Source organism: Macrotis lagotis, chromosome 5 (assembly GCF_037893015.1).
Source record: "Macrotis lagotis isolate mMagLag1 chromosome 5, bilby.v1.9.chrom.fasta, whole genome shotgun sequence".
Taxonomy (NCBI): domain Eukaryota; kingdom Metazoa; phylum Chordata; class Mammalia; order Peramelemorphia; family Peramelidae; genus Macrotis; species Macrotis lagotis.
In genome coordinates this window covers 35,263,860-35,280,188 of record NC_133662.1, presented here as the reverse complement: position 1 = coordinate 35,280,188, position 16,329 = coordinate 35,263,860, and the positions used below count along the sequence as shown (strand labels likewise).

The following is a 16,329-nucleotide window of genomic DNA, read 5'->3' as shown; positions in this document are numbered from 1 at the left end:
TTAGAAGGCCTCCAAGATCTCTTTCAACTCTGAAATGCTAATTATGGCACAAGTCCAGTTACAGAAGCTCTCTTAAGGCATCTCCCTCCCTCTCCCCTTAACCCTCCCAGTTTCAGACCTCTTCTAACTCCAATTTAACAACCTTCTCAGCAAAGGAACTTGAAAGAGTGATAATTGTGTTCCCAATCCAAACCCCATATTTCTAGTTATCAGAAACACTACCAAGAAAAGTTTCAAGGGTCTCCCATATGATTGAAGTTTGGTGTGCTTACAAATTCTCCTTCATTCTTAACTTCTACCTGCTATAGGAAGAACAGACTCATTAGCAAAATGTCTTAGGGAGAGGAAAAAACTCATTAAAAGAAATTGTATGGTTTTGAGTCTGGACACCAGTAGAAATCTGGTACCACCAAGAGAACTGAAATGAGAGGCAGATTTTGGGGAAGGAGTTCTAATTTAGTTATACTTAATATACAGGTGGAATATCTAGGTGGATATTTATAATAGGTTACTGGAAATATAGAAGTAGACCCCAAGGGAAAGACTGGACCTAGAGATATAGATTTGGGAACTATTTTCATTAAGATGGTAATTGAAGCCATATTGGTGGACAAGATCATCAAAGATGAGAAATAAATTGAGTAAGATGAGTCTTGTATGACATTCACATTTGAGCTATGGGAGGAAGAAGCAGCAGTGAAGGAAACAAAAGAATTTCCAGAAAGAACCAAAAGAAAGCAGAATTACAATAGCCAAGAGGAAAAAAAAAGAGAATCTGGGGAAAAAGCAGTCAAATGCTACAGAAAGGTCAAGAATTAGAACAGAGAAAAGGCCATTGGGCTTGACAAATTAAAGTCACTGATGATACTGGAAAAGAATTATTTTAGCTAAGTGGTGGGGAGAGAATCTTTGCAAACCTTAAAGCATGGTATAAATGTCAGCTATTATAATTATTATTATCATTACTTGTATTATGATCATCTAGTACATACAATTAGTAGAGAAACAGGAGAATCTCTTGATCCCCATTCCACAGGCTCTTTCCATAATGGATATTTAATAAGCACCCCACAATGCATATAAAGCGCAATTAAAGACATGACTTCTCCCATCATTTACTACCTTTCTTCAGGTAACAGAAAGGAATTTACCAATTATACTGACATTCTCATTCCTCTGCAAAACTGTCAGGCTCAGCATATTTAGTCTTTTATTGTTCTGGCAACTGAACCCAGGAGAAGTGCGTGATATGCCAACATTAACTGGGTGAGCCTGAGGAGTGAAATCTGGAACCTTCAACATCATCATCCTTAATAATCCTTCGGGGGTGGCTGGGGATAGAGCACCTGCCCTGGAATCAGGAGGACCTGAGTTCAAATCCCAACGAAGACACTTAATAATTACCTAGCTGTGTGGCTTGGGGAAGTCACTTAACTCCATTGCCTTGCCCCCCCCCCAAGAAAAACACTTAATAAACCTTCATATAGCCAGATCCAGCCTTGAAAGCAAATTCCTGTTTTAATGCTGAATCTGAGAGTTAAACTTGGGAGAAATTCTGTCCCTTTAACCCCACTGACTTGTAGAAAAACACTTAAACCTTCATATAGCCAGATCCAGCCTTGAAAGCAAATTCCTGATTTAATGCTGAATCTGAGAGTTAAACTTGGGAGAAATTCTGTCACCTTAACCCCACTGACTTGCAGAAAAAACACTTAATAAACCTTCATATAGCCAGATCCAGCCTTGAAAGCAAGTTCCTGTTTTAATGCTGAATCTGAGAGTTAAATTTGGGAGAAATTCTGTCACCTTAACCCCACTGACTTGCAGAAAAAAAACACTTAATAAACCTTCATATAGCCAGATCCAGCCTTGAAAGCAAATTCAAATTCCTGTTTTAATGCTGAATCTGAGAGTTAAACTTGGGAGAAATTCTGTCCCTTTAACCCCACTGACTTGCAGAAAAAAAACACTTAATAAACCTTCATATAGCCAGATCCAGCCTTGAAAGCAAATTCCTGATTTAATGCTGAATCTGAGAGTTAAATTTGGGAGAAATTCTGTCACCTTAACCCCACTGACTTGCAGAAAAAAAACACTTAAACCTTCATATAGCCAGATCCAGCCTTGAAAGCAAATTCCTGATTTAATGCTGAATCTGAGAGTTAAACTTGGGAGAAATTCTGTCCCTTTAACCCCACTGACTTGCAGAAAAAAAAAACACTTAATAAACCTTCATATAGCCAGATCCAGCCTTGAAAGCAAGTTCCTGATTTAATGCTGAATCTGAGAGTTAAATTTGGGAGAAATTCTGTCACCTTAACCCCACTGACGTGCAGAAAAAAAACACTTAAACCTTCATATAGCCAGATCCAGCCTTGAAAGCAAATTCCTGATTTAACGTTGAATCTGAGAGTTAAACTTGGGAGAAATTGTGCCCCCCAAAACCCATTTACCCCAAGTCTAGCTCGCTTGCTGAGCAAGGTCCCGGCTCCCGGAGAAGCCGAGTGGCAGCTTCTTGGCTTGGAGAGTGGGGGACGCGGGGTCCAAATGCTACATCAGGCACTGCCCAGCGATGGATCACCCCAACCCCCCGTGACTCAGTTTCCTCATTTGTACAACAAAAGCGGCTGCTGCAGAACTGGTTAGGCGGGAGCCGCCCGTCCGTAAAGCACTTTGCAAATCTTCACATCTCTTTGCAAACGCTGTAATCACGAATCTTCCTGCTAAGGGGGTGGGAAGGGGAGACCCCGTGCCCCTCCCCCTCCCCGGAGCCCCCCCAAGCGCCGCGGCGGCTCTAAGGAGGCCGGTGCGCATCGAGGGGTCACCCGGGGAAGGGGCTGACGGTAAGCCTCGGCCGCGGGGGGCCCCCCCAGCCCCCTGCCCCGAGAGGACGGCTTCCTACCTCGCGCTCAGCAGCCGCCCCGCCTCCGGCGCCCTCTGAACTCCCCTTCGCCCCGCCCCCTCCGCGGCCGCTCCGCCCCCCGCGGCTGCGCACGCGCACTTCCGCTTCCCGCTCTCCCGCCTTCCGTTCCACTTCCGGGCTGGCAGCCGGGGGCGCGGCGGGCGGGGGAGGCCGGAGAGGCTGCCGCCGCCTTAGAGGGCCGGCGGGCGGCACCGTGCCCGCGCCTGTCGCCCGGGCTCCTGGCCTTCCCCGACCCCGGCCCTCGGAGCTTGCAGCTGAGGGGCCGGGTGCCACCTGCTGGAGACACACTGGGCCCGGGAAGGAGTCCTGGAGGATCGAGATTCTGGTTTTTTTGTTGTTTTGGGGGGGTTTTTTTTAGGTTTTTGCAAGGCAAATGGGGCTAAGCGGCTTGCCCTGCGCCACCCAGGATCGAGATTCTGCGGAATGTTTCTAGGACAGTCATGAAGAAACCTAGATCCTGGCCCAAAGCTTCGGAGCCGCTTCCGCTCTTCTGTTAGCCAGGGGTGAGGGCCTTTAGGGACCAGCTAATGTGACACACTCATTTTTCAGGTGAGGCTCAGGTTGGCATCCAGGTGATTCAAGTGAGGATTCAAACACAGATGCTCAGACTCGCTACAGCTCAGGAGGTAGCGCTGGCCTAATTTTTTTTTTAAAAACCAAACCCCTTCAGGAGTACCTGAGTTCAAATCCGGCCTCAGACACTTAATAATGACCTAGTCGTGTGGCCTTGGGCATGCCGCTTAACCCCATTGCCTTGCAAAATCTAAAAAAAAGAAAAGAAAACCAGACCCCAAACTCTTTATTTATTTATTTTTATTTTTTTTGCTAGGCAATGGGGTTAAGCGGCTTGCCCAAGGCCACACGACTAGGTCATTATTAAGTGTCTGAGGCTGCATTGGAACTCAGGTCCTCCTGACTCCAGGTGCTCCATCCACCCCCCAAGCTCCTAATGGCAGGTCTTGCTTCTTCACCACAGTCCAGACAATGATGATCGTGGTCATCATCTCTACCTACCCCCCCCCCCCCCCAATTCCCTTATAGAGTTGAGAAAACAGCCTGAGATAGACTAGCTTCTCTGGTAGTGAGTGGAATGAAGGACACATTTAAGTCTTCTTACTCCAGTTCCAATGTTTCTTCCATTACAACGACTCAGACTCTGCCATTGAATGGTAGTCATTTATTCACCCAACCATGGCCCAATTAAGCTTCCTAATGTACAAGTCTGATAAAACTTTCAGTGACTCCTTATGAAGATAAAAATAAAAAAAACCCCTCCCTAACCTAACATAAAAGATTTCTGTAATCTGGCTCTGACCTAGGAAAGGAAGAAAGAAAGAACCCTAAATCTGTAAAAACCTTTAAAATACGGGGTTAAAATAAAATGATAGAAAATACAGATTAGACATTATTCTCTAGGATCCTACCTCTAACCTAGAGGTGGAGGCCATTAAGATAAGACCACCCCAACTGGGAGAGAGAAATAATTATGGGAAAAAAAAAAAACAAAGAATAGGGAAAATTATGTGACCTGACCATAAAGAGTGCACAGTATTAAGTTCGCCAAATAACTCTTTAAAGACTATGATCCTTGTTCAGTACTATCTGATCTCTTGTCTCTTCCTGGCAAGACAGAACTTCCAACATCTAGATCATTGTCTTCCTGGGTTTGTAATTAATATGGGGGAGATACTTCTTACCTAGTAGCAAGGTGACTGAGAAATGAAGGCTGAGTGCTCTCTAAAGAAAAATTTCATTTTACCAAGCATATAGTTTTAAGAGACATACTTTGGGAGAAGAAAAGGCGGGAAGGATTTTTTGAAAAAGGAGAGGACCAAGAAAAAGAGTAAGGAAGAGAGAAAGGGAAGAACAAAGAAAAAGGAGAAAAGAAAGAGAGAGGAAGGAAGAAAAATAGAAGAAAAGGGGCGGCTAGGTGGTGCAGTGGGTAGAGCACCAGCTTTGGACTCAGGAGTACCTGGGTTCAAATCTGACCTCAGACTCTTAATAATTACCTAGCTGTGTGGCCTTGGGCAAGCCCTTAACCCCATTGCCTTGAAAAATCTTAAAAAAAAAAAAAACAGAAGAAAAGGAAAAAGAAAACAGGAAAAAAGAAAAAGGAGAGAAGGGAAAAGACTATCTTCTGCTTCTCATCAAGTAATTTTTACTGAGGCATTTCCTTTTCATTATGATGGCAGTTGGTAAAAAACCTACTTTCCTCATCTCATCCTTTCCACAATGCTACACATTCCTTAAAAAATTCATTATAGATTAGAATACATACCATTTTTTAAAAAATTGGAAGAAAATAGATGCACAACAATGGACAATGGCTAGAGAGAATTCTTACCCAAGCTGAGGATTGAGTAGATCACAATAGATAAATCAGATAATTTTGTTTACTTGAAGTTGAAAAGCTTTTGCCCTAACAATCAATACACTGACTAAAAAGGGATACTATTGAAAAAGGAAAATCTTTGCCACAAATACATCTGCCAAAGAGCTGGCATCTAGGAAATGAAATCAAATACCTAAAACCTCAAGGGATATTTCCAAATAGAAATGTGGCTATAAGATACAATCTGATTATTTTCAGAAGAATTGCAAACCATTAACAACCATAAGTAAGACTACTATAAATCTTTAATAGTAAGCAAAATGCAAAACAGTTCTGAACCTTCATTTCATATCCAGTAAATGGCAAAGATAACTATGTTTAAGGGGTTCCAACCTTATTAATACACATTTGGTGGAGTTCTGAGTTCATAGAATGAATTGATTCAATTATACTGGAAAGCAGTTTGGAATTATGAATTTTAAAAAAGAGATCCTTCAAAAATGAAGTGGAGACAGAAAGAAAAGTTCCATTTACTCCAGAATTTTCAGAATGGTTCCATTTTTTTATAGCAAAGAAGTAGAAATAAAGTATGTGTCCATCAAATGGGGAAAGGCTAAACATATTGTATTTGAAAAATTCAAAGAAGTATGACAAGACAGTTACATGAAATGATGCAGAGAGAAGTAGAATCAGAAAAATAATAATCTAAAATAAATATTAGAAAAATAAAGTAAAATAGAATGCTATGTAATAATAATGATCAAACTTAAGTCCCAAAGAAAAGTTGAAAGCATATATCCTTTAATTCTAAAGGCAGGAGGGTATCAATCTATAACAATGGAACACATCCAATATATTGCATAGTTTTTCTCTAGTTAAAAAAAAAAACATTTGTTAATAACAACCGGCATTTACATAACACTTTCAAGTTTGCAACCAACTATATGAATATATTCATTTTATTCTGAACTTAGGAGGTATTATTATTATTATTATTCCTTTTTTGCTGATGAGAAAATGGAAACAAAGGTTAAATGATTTGGCCAGGATCACATAGCTAATAAGAATCTGAGAATAGATTTGAAAACTCCAAGTCTTGTTCTCTATCCACTGGGCCATCTTACCTGCCTTATTACACTGAATGGGGTAGAGATGAAGTATATAATACAAAATCAATATGATGTTAAAACAAAGGGTCCCAATTTTAAAAAATAAATATACTTTCTCCTCATGGAATCCTTTCAGATCACTACATCTGACAATGATAACTCTTTTCTGAACTTGCTTAGTATTTATTGTACTATTTCTTAGTAATCAATTATATACATTTAAATGTCACCTTTTGCATTGCTATATTTGACTTTTGTAGAGTTTTTGTCCAACCAACAGGTTATGGTTTGAACTAAATAGTGATTCTATGAACTGTGATTTCACTGCTACAGTGTTATTCACTTTTTTACCTGTTCATATCTTATATTCCAACTAGATTGTAAATATTCTTGAAAGCAAATATCATAACTCCTTCTTTGCCCACCCAGAATGGTTATTCAACAAACATTTATCATGAACTATAATTGGGTCTGTGCTGAATTTGAGTTGATAATCAGATACCTAAATTGAAATTAATCCAATGTGAGTTGGACAGTTTGGGAGAAAGTTTCAAGTTATTGAACCAAAACATTCCATTCAATGGGTACCTTTAATAAATACAAAAATTTGATGAAGCAAAAAAGAGCAAAGGGAAAAACAAAATGTTCTCATCCCAAAGGCAAATGACTAATAACAATATGTAAACCAAATTTAAGTAATAAAATTCCAAAGGGGAAAAACATTTATAATAAAAAAATACACAATAGTCACCAAGTTGAAGATTTGTCCAAGCTAAGTAAAACCAAAATACCAATTGAATTTCCAGTATAGCAGATTAAATGAAGCCAGTTGTTGACTCTTGCTTTCTTTTCCCTGGACAAGACAGCAGGTGGCACTGAGACCTCTATTTTAACACCCATTGGCAGGATTTAGAGTTGTCATACCATCGAAACATTGCAGTAAAACGTAGTTATGATTTTTGAAAGAACTTGAGTAATGAATGAGAAAATTTGGTTGCAATTCCAGATATATTAAAAAAAATTATATTCTTTTCCAGAAAAATGTTTACTTCTTTATCACAACCTTCAGTCATAATTACATGTCCTGCTCTGAGGAGGAATGGTTCGTATATATGTCCCTAGGAGATGGTCAATCAATACACAAACCCACAGACTTTGATAAGAGTATCTACCATTACAAGACTCTAATAAGCATTCTTGAAATATGAAAAAATAGTTATTGCTTAGTTACTGCCAAAGACATAGTTACATAGAAGACATAGTTACTGCCTTTAAGGATCTTATCATCCAATTCAAGTCAACAAACATTATTAAGCCCAAGTTTGTGCTTAATATAACTGAAAAATACACAATAATTACCAAGCTGAAGATTTATCCAAGCAGAGTAAAACTCTCTGCAGACCATTATGTTAGGTTGAGGAAACAGTACATAATTTATGGGAGATGCTTTGTGATGAATAATCCATTGAGATCAGTATTCTTTTCAATAGTTCTGATTACAATCCATCCATACCTTTTCATTATGTATGACTTTTATCTACTAGCTAGTAGCAATTGTCAGCCAGGAGAAACCAGGAAAGCTTTAAACATGGTTTGTTTCATAAGTATATATACGAAGAAATACAAGCTAAATAAAATTAGTTAAATATAAAGGTGCTAGAGGTCACTACCAGATGGAGAAATTGAGAGCTGGGAAATATTGCAGGACCTGTTCATTGAATCCTCCCATTTGCCTACTGTCACTGGTTTTCCCATGCCGCTAATTTCATCTGGTGACTTCTTGAGTTGTCTCTCTTGTCTTTTTGCTTGGCCATTAGGCTGACCCATTGTCCTCTTTAGGGAAATATGGTTCTGCTATGCCTTGGAGTGAATCCTTATAATCTAGCCAGATGATCCAATTCCATTTTACTGGACTCATCCCTCCAAGATCAGGGATTTCTCCTTCTTGAGTTTATCTTCACCTTGACTACGACTAGAAGCTAAACTTCTATGACATTAACTCTCCACTGGATTTAACTTCTATCTTCTCCTTTTCTGGGCTACATATGTAAAGTAGTGGGATATAATGTGGAGTCAGAGAACCGGAGTTCAAATCTGAGCTTAGACGTTTCATATCCGTGTGACCCTTACTAAGGCACTTAATCTTAATATCTTCATCTAAAAAAGAAGTGAAGTTGGACTACATGACTTTTGAGGACCCTTGAGTCTGTCAAGTCCTAAAATAACTCAAGCTCTTTAGTGAGATGTTCAAAGTCATGTTGACTCAGCATCCCATTGTTCCCAACCCTGCTTATCAATCAGTTTTGGAGTAGGGGCTGGTAAGGATAGAGACTCTAAGTCTGTAGATTTTCGTATCTACCTGCTTTTTGTCAGATAAGCACTATAATATTTTTATTTTCCTTACAAGCAAACCCCTCATAAGCAAGGAATGTATCTAGCAAACAGACACTCTGTTAAAATAGTTAATCATTTAAAGCACTTAAACCTTTTCTATTCTCAGCCTGACAGCCCAGTTGTTACTTGGAACTATGTTCTTCTTCTCCCTTTTTTTCATTCCCCTTCTTAACTGTTTTTGATGCTCTCACTTTAGCTATTTCCTTCTTTTCTTAACTTCACTATTTCTACTAAAATTCACTTTCTTTGTCTTGCTGCCCTCCTAAAGAACTCTGAGAATTAACTTGTAACTTTTTGCAGTAACATTTAAAATTTATGTGTTTTTCTTACACTCCTGAGTCAGAGAGCCTTGTGATTTCTTCACCGATAAACCAACCCCGACTGATCCTTGTAATTCCCCTCCCCTGAGCAATTTTTGCTATACCCTTACCTGAAAATCCTCACAATCTAGCTACTTTTGAGAGAAATTTTGCCTTTAAAAGTTGTCCCCACCTGGAAACCATTGCTAATATTCCAGATCAACCTGTCAATGTGTTGCTGCTTCCTTGCCTACTTATAATAAAATCTTTTTAATTTTTTTGTCCTGAGTTTTGCCTCATTAATCAGAGTGCAAGCCCAATTGAAGAATTTTCCTTTCAATAGGTGGAATAAGGCTTCTTTCATTGAGATAATAGCAAATATGCTATCCATGGGGGGAAAAAGAGTATAACATTTCTGAATTATAGTTTTTGTCTCTAGTCTAGAAAAGAAAAGATTATAATGTTTCTTTCTTTCCAGAGTTCCCCTGCTCCAGGGGTATGTGACACCACATTTATCTAAAGAGGACACCCTAATGGCCAAGCAAGAAGACAAGAGAGACAGCCAAAGAAGAAGTCATCAGATGAGATTAGCAACATGGGAAACTATATTCAAGTGTATCGAAATAGTTAGCAATAGTTTTAGGAAAAAGGTGTCATATTAGGTAGCAAGGCTTGGTCAAGAGATACCAGCTGCTGTCCACAATGTGAGTAAGGAAATCACTTCATTCTGGCTTTTTGACCCTTCAAGAATCCTAACAGAAGGAAGTAAGGGCATCAGAAAGGTACTTTGGACACTGATCTTACACAAGCTGACTTTGTTTACAAGGTCCCAGGTTAGGGTGTGGTTCAGCTCAACCTAATCTAAATATCTTATAAATTGGAATGCAAGGACATCCTGATATTTCTAGGATCATTAAGGGAGAGTAGCAGGTAATATTACAATTGAAATGGACAATTTTTCTATCAAGTCTATCTTCCTCACCTCATCCCAAAACTGACATCCTTCCTGAGTTCTAGATATTGGGGTTGGCCATCTCTCCTTTAAATGCTCCCAGTTTATCTCCAAACTGACAAAGCCCTCTTCTATTCTCTCCCTTTATTCACTGGGTGAGATTGATCTAATCATTTCAGGAGGGGCTCTGTTTCTCAGTAGTTCTTAAACAATTCATGCCCTCCAGGATCAAAAGAGCCAACTCAGACAGAGCCAAGCTTTTATTAGCAAATAAAAGTAGTTTTCTATGTGATCCCACTAGTATCCGATAACCAACAGGAGAATGATGCCTGTGAGTTATAGGAGGAATTAGATTAAGGTGTCAAATAGTTGAATTGTAGTAGTATTTGTTTTTTGCCTTAAGTTTTAATAGAAATCACTGAAGTCACCAGTCAGTTTTGTTTTGGTTTCAATTACTCTACTGGGGCTTTAAGCCTTTTCTGTCACAGACCCTTTCAGCAGTCTGGTGAAGCCTATGGATTCCTTCTTCAAATAATATTTTTAGATGTATAAAAAATGCATAATATTACAAAGAAAATCTTTTAGATTGAAATAATTATCCTTTTTTTTAAAACTCAGTCCCCAGCACAAGGACCCCCTGTATTAACCTAGAGCTTCTTTTCACTGTGAATTATCAGAAGAAGTAAAATATCACCTCCCTATTAAAAAAAACTCATAACTTTTCTTGCTAGGTAAACTCTCTGAGCCTCAGTTTCTTCATATGTGAAAATGATGCAGGGGAAAGATGGAGGGAATTGTGAATGTAATAGGAAGAAATTGGGTGGAACTTCTAGCCAAAATGGCAGAGCAAAGACAGGCACTATGCTAAGGTCTCCTGATCTTCCCTCATATATAATATAAAACAAACCTAACAAATCCAATTAACAAAACCCAGAAAGAGAAGCTAAGAGGAGAACATCTATATCAAGGTTTGTCTTCCAGGATTGTGGATGAGCAGGGTGCAGATTGCAGAGAGCCTGCTGGAAGGACAGGATGGGGTGAGAGCCTAAGAGCAGGACTAACCTAGGATCAGCCACAGAGGCGTTGGCCATGGGAGCCGCATCTGAGAACCAACTGGGGAGTGGAGGCACTGGCTGTGGGACTGATGATCTGGGGCTTACTGGCAGAGCTGAAGGGTGATTCCAGCCTCTGGCACCCCATACTGGCCAACCCTCTTGGAGTTATTAAACTCAGTGAGCAAAGCCTCTAGTACCCCCCTACTGGACAGTCCACTTAGAGTTACTAAACCCAGTGGGTAAAGCCTCTAGGGATCCAAACACCAAACCTCTGTGAACCAGCCCCTCCCCCAACACAAGATCTTGGGGAAATGAAGAAAGGCCAGTGGAAAGGGGGGTCCATAGAAAAATTCCTAGAAGGAAAAGACCCTAACTCAGAGTGAACCTAGAACTTCTGAGGAGAATATGATTTGGTCTCCAGCACAGAGACTTCCTTGAAGAAATCAGGAATGAGTTTAAAAATCAATTGGAAAATTTTGGAGAAGAAACCCAAGAGAAGATTAATACCTTGCAACAAGAAAACAAATCCTTGGAAAATACAATTGGACAATGCAAAAAGAAAATAATTCTCTCAAAACCTCATTTGGTAAAATAGAAAACTCAAAAATAAAATTGACCATTTTGAAAAGGAGTTTCAAAAGGTAAATGAAGAAAATTCTTCTTTAAAAAAAAATGGAGTCTGTGGAAACCATTGACTTCACAAGACATCAAGAATCTGTTAAACAAAACCAAAAAATGAAAAAATAGAAAAAAATGTAAAATACCTCATCAGCAAAACCACTGACCTTGAGAATAGATTGAGAAGAGATAACCTAAGAATTATTGGTCTTCCTGCAAGAGAAAAAAAAAGAGAAAAAAAAGCCTGGACTTAATATTACAGGATTTAGTGATGGAAAACTGCCCTGATATCATGGAACCAGACGGCAAAATAGTTATTGAAAAAATACATCGATCCCCTCCAGAAAGGGATCCCAAAATGAAAATGCCAAGAAATATTATGGCCAAATTCCAGAACTATCATATAAAAGAGAAAATCCTGCAAGCAGCCAGAAAGAAACATTTTAGATACCAAGGAACCACAGCAAGGATTATATAGGACCTGGCTGCATCAGAATTAAAGGATCAAAGGGTCTGGAATGCAATATTCTTTAAATCAAGGGAGCTTGGAATGCAGCCAAGAATTCATTATCCAGCAAAACTGAGCCTTCTCTTCCAGGGCAAAAGGTGGACCATTTAATGAAATAGGAAATTTCAAACTTTTTCAAAATTTCAAAGAAAAAAACTGCTATCAATAAGATGAAACTGTCTATATCCCTACCTAGGAGAAAGACTTTAACAACTCTAGAATATTGTAACTCTATTAGAGAGAATATATTTAGCTAGAAGTGATGACATTCATGACTTTTCTATGATTCAGATAGAATGATTTAAAAGCAATGCCTCCTTAAAAAGGGGGACAGTAATGAGACAGGAGGATGGAGGAGACTGAATGGGGGCAAATCTCATAATATTAAGAGGTACAAAGGACTGATTGCAATAGAGGGGAAGAAGGGAGGAGGTGAGAACTGCCTGAATCTTACTCTGATCAGATTTGTCTTAAAGTTAACATACATATATACTCAGTTAAATTAAGAAACTTATCTTACCTTTCAGGTATTAAAAGGTGGAAAGGGGAGGGGGGAGGAAAAGAGGATCTAACAGAAGGAAGGGAGTAAAAAAGGGACAAATGGAAAGAGTAAAAAAAAAGAGGGAGGGGATTGGATATAGGAGGGCAAACACACTGCAGAAACAAAATACTGGGGAATATGGATAAAGAGAAAAAAAGGGAAAAATGCAAACAGAGGGAAGATAAAATGGAAGGCAATAAAGAGTTAGTAATTATAACTTTGAATGTTAGTGGCATGAACTCTCCCTTAAAATGTAAGCAAATAGCAGAGTGGATTAAAAACAGAATCCTACAATATGCTGCTTAAAGAAACTCATTTGAAGCAGAAAGATACATATAGAGTAAAGGTAAAAGGTTGGCACAAAATATATTTTGCTTCAGGTGAAGTGAAAAAAGCAGGGCTAGCAATACTTATCTCAGATAAAGCAGCTGCAAAAATAGTGTCAAAAGAGAGAAGGAAGGAAACTATATCCTGCTAAAAGGTACTATAGACAATAAAGGAATTTCAATATTAAATATATATGTACCCAATGGGATAGCATCCATATTCATAGAGGAGAAGTTGAAGGAGTTAGAGGAAGACAGACAGCAAAACTCTACTAGTGGGAGACCTCAACCTCCCACTCTCAGGTTTAGATAAATCTAACCACAAAATAAACAAAAAGGAAGATAAGGAGATAAATAGAATGTTAGAAAATCTAGACATGATAGACTTATGGAGGAAATTGAATGGGGATAGAAAGGAATATAGTTTCTTTTCTGTTAGTACATGGCTTTCACAGAAAAATTGACCATGTACTAGAGCATTAAAAACCTAATAATCAATTACAGAAAGGCAAAAATAGTTAATACATCTTTCTCAGATCATAATGCAATAAAAATCATATGGAATATTGGGCCGGGAGATATAGACCCAAAAGTAATTGGAAACTAAATAACCTCATTTTAAAGAATGAATGGATCAAACAGTAAATTATAGAAATAATTAATTATTTCATCCTAGATAATGACAATAATGAAACAAAATACCAATATATGTGGGATACACTCAAGGTAGCTGTGAGGGGATATATTATATCTTTAAATGCTTACATGAATAAATTAGAGAAAGAACTCAATGAACTAAATGTACAACTAAAAAATTAGAGAAAGAACAAATTTAAAACTCCCAATGAAATACCAAATCAGAAATTCTAAAAATTAAAGGAGAAATTGTAAAGTTGAAAGCAAGAAAACTATTAAACTAATAAATAAAACCAAGAGCTGATGAAAAAAAAACCCAATAAAATTGATAAACCTCTACTCAGTTTGATTTAAAAAAGAAAGAAAACCAAGTTGCTAGTATCATAAATGAAAAAGGTGAACTTATCATCAATGAGGAGGAAATTAAAGTAATAATTCAGAATTATTTTGTCCAACTCTATGCCAATAAATTTGACAATCTAAGTGAAATGGATGAATACTTACAAAAATATAAGTTGCCCATGTTAAATGAAGAAGAAATTAAATACATAAATAACCCTATCTCAGAAAAAGAAATTCAACAAACCATTATTGAACTCCCTAAGAAAAAAAATCTCCAGGGCCAATTGGATTCGCAAGTCTATCAAACATTTAAGGAACAACTGGTTCCAATTCTATATAAATTCTTTGGAAAAATAGGTGAAGACAGAACTCTGCCTCTTTCTATGACACCAAAATGGTGCTGATACCTAAACCAGGAAGAGTTAAAACAGAGAAAGAAAATTATAGACCTATCTTCCTGATGAATATAGATGCAAAAATCTTAAATAAAATTTTCAAAATAACTACAACAAGTTATCACTAGGATAATACATTATGACCAAGTAAGATTTATCCCAGGAATGTGGGGTTGGTTTGATATTAGGAAAGCTGTCAGTATAATCAATTATATCAATACCAAACCTATCAGAAATCATATGATTATATTAATAGATGCTGAAAAAGCACCTATTCCTACTAAAAATACTAGAGAGCATAGGAATAAATGGATTGTTCTTTAGAATAATAAGCAATATCTATCTGAAACCATCAACAAACATTATATGCAATGGGGATGAGTGAGAGGCATTCCCAATAAGATCGGGGTGAAACAAGGATGCCCATTATCACCACGACTATTCAGTATCAAATTAGAAATGTTAGCCTCAGCAATAAGAGAAGATAAAGAAATTGAAGGAATTAGAATAGGGAAGGAAGAGACAAAACTCTCACTCTTTGCAGATGACATGATGGTATACCTAGAGAGTCCCAAAAAAATCATCTAAAAAACTATTAGAAATAATTAACAACTTTAGCAAGGTCACAGGATATTAAAATAAACCCTCATAAATCCTCAACATTTCTATATATGGCCAGCAAGATACAGAAGAAAAAGCTGGAAAGAGATATCCCATTCAAAGTCACTTCAGATAATACAAAATACCTGGGAGTCTACCTGCCAAGGCAGACTCAGAAACTTTTTGAAAACAATTACAAAATACTTCTCACACAAATACAATCAAATTTAAATAACTGGGCAAATATCAACTGCTGGATAGGCTGAGCTATTACAATAAAAATGACAATTCTACCAAAATTAGACTACTTGTTTAGTGCCCTACCAATCAAAATTCCAAAATATTACTTTAATGAGTTAGCAAAAACTGTAAGTAAATTCATATGGAGAAATAAAAAGTCGAAAATCTCCAGGGATTTAATTTAAAAAAGTGCAAATGCAGGTGGTTTAGCCCTACCAGACCTAAAATTATATCATCAGTCATCAAAACTGTCTGGTACTGGCTAAGAAATAGAGTGGTGGATCAGTGGAATAGACTAGGTACAATAGCAGGAACTGATTATAGTAATCTGCTCTTTGATAAACCCAAAGAGTCCAACTATTGGGATAAAAATTCTCTCTTTGATAAAAATTGTTGGAAAAATTGGAAGTTATTATGGAAGAAACTTGGATTAGACCAACACCTCACACCTTATACCAAGTTAAGATCAACATGGATACAGAATTTGGACATAAAAAACATTATTATGAGCAAACTAGGAGATCAAGGAATAGTTTATCTGTCAGACCTTTGGGAAGGGAAGCAGTTTATGACCAAGGAAGAGATGGAGAACATCATTAAAAATAAGCTAGACAATTTTGATTACATTAAATTAAAAAGTTTTTGCACAGACAAAACTACTGTAACCAAGATCAAAAGAAATGTGGAAATTGGGAAACAATTTTTACAACTAGTATTTCTGACAAAGGACTCATTTCTACAATATATAGACATCTGAGTCAAATTTTTAAAAAGACAATCCATTCCCCAACTGACAAATGGTCAAAGTATATGCAAAGGTAATTTACAGATGAGAAAATCAAGACAATCCATAGTCATATGAAAAATTGCTCTAAATCACTAATTATTAGAGAAATGCAAATTAAAGCATCTCTGAGGTACCACCTCATACCTCCCAGACTGGCCAATATGACCAGAAAGGACAATGATCAATGTTGGAAGGGATGTGGGAAATTTGGGACACTATTACATTGTTGGTGGAGCTGTGAATTCATCCAACCTTTCTGGAGAGAAATTTGA

General features: G+C 37.7%; 1 protein-coding gene across 5 annotated transcripts in view; it reads right to left on the bottom strand.

The window, feature by feature from the left end:
- TMEM14A (transmembrane protein 14A) overlaps positions 1-16,329 on the bottom strand; it is a 135,538-nt gene that overhangs the window by 13,180 nt on the left and 106,029 nt on the right. For 2 of the 5 annotated variants that reach the window (XM_074237195.1, XM_074237196.1), the window contains exon 1: positions 2,454-2,798. The exons of 1 other annotated variant lie outside the window; for it this stretch is intronic. The gene's annotated coding sequence lies outside the window, so the exon portion shown is untranslated. Of the gene's footprint in view, positions 1-2,453; positions 2,799-2,902; positions 2,974-16,329 lie in introns of those variants that run through there. 2 more of the 5 variants (XM_074237194.1, XM_074237193.1) reach the window with 2 other exon arrangements.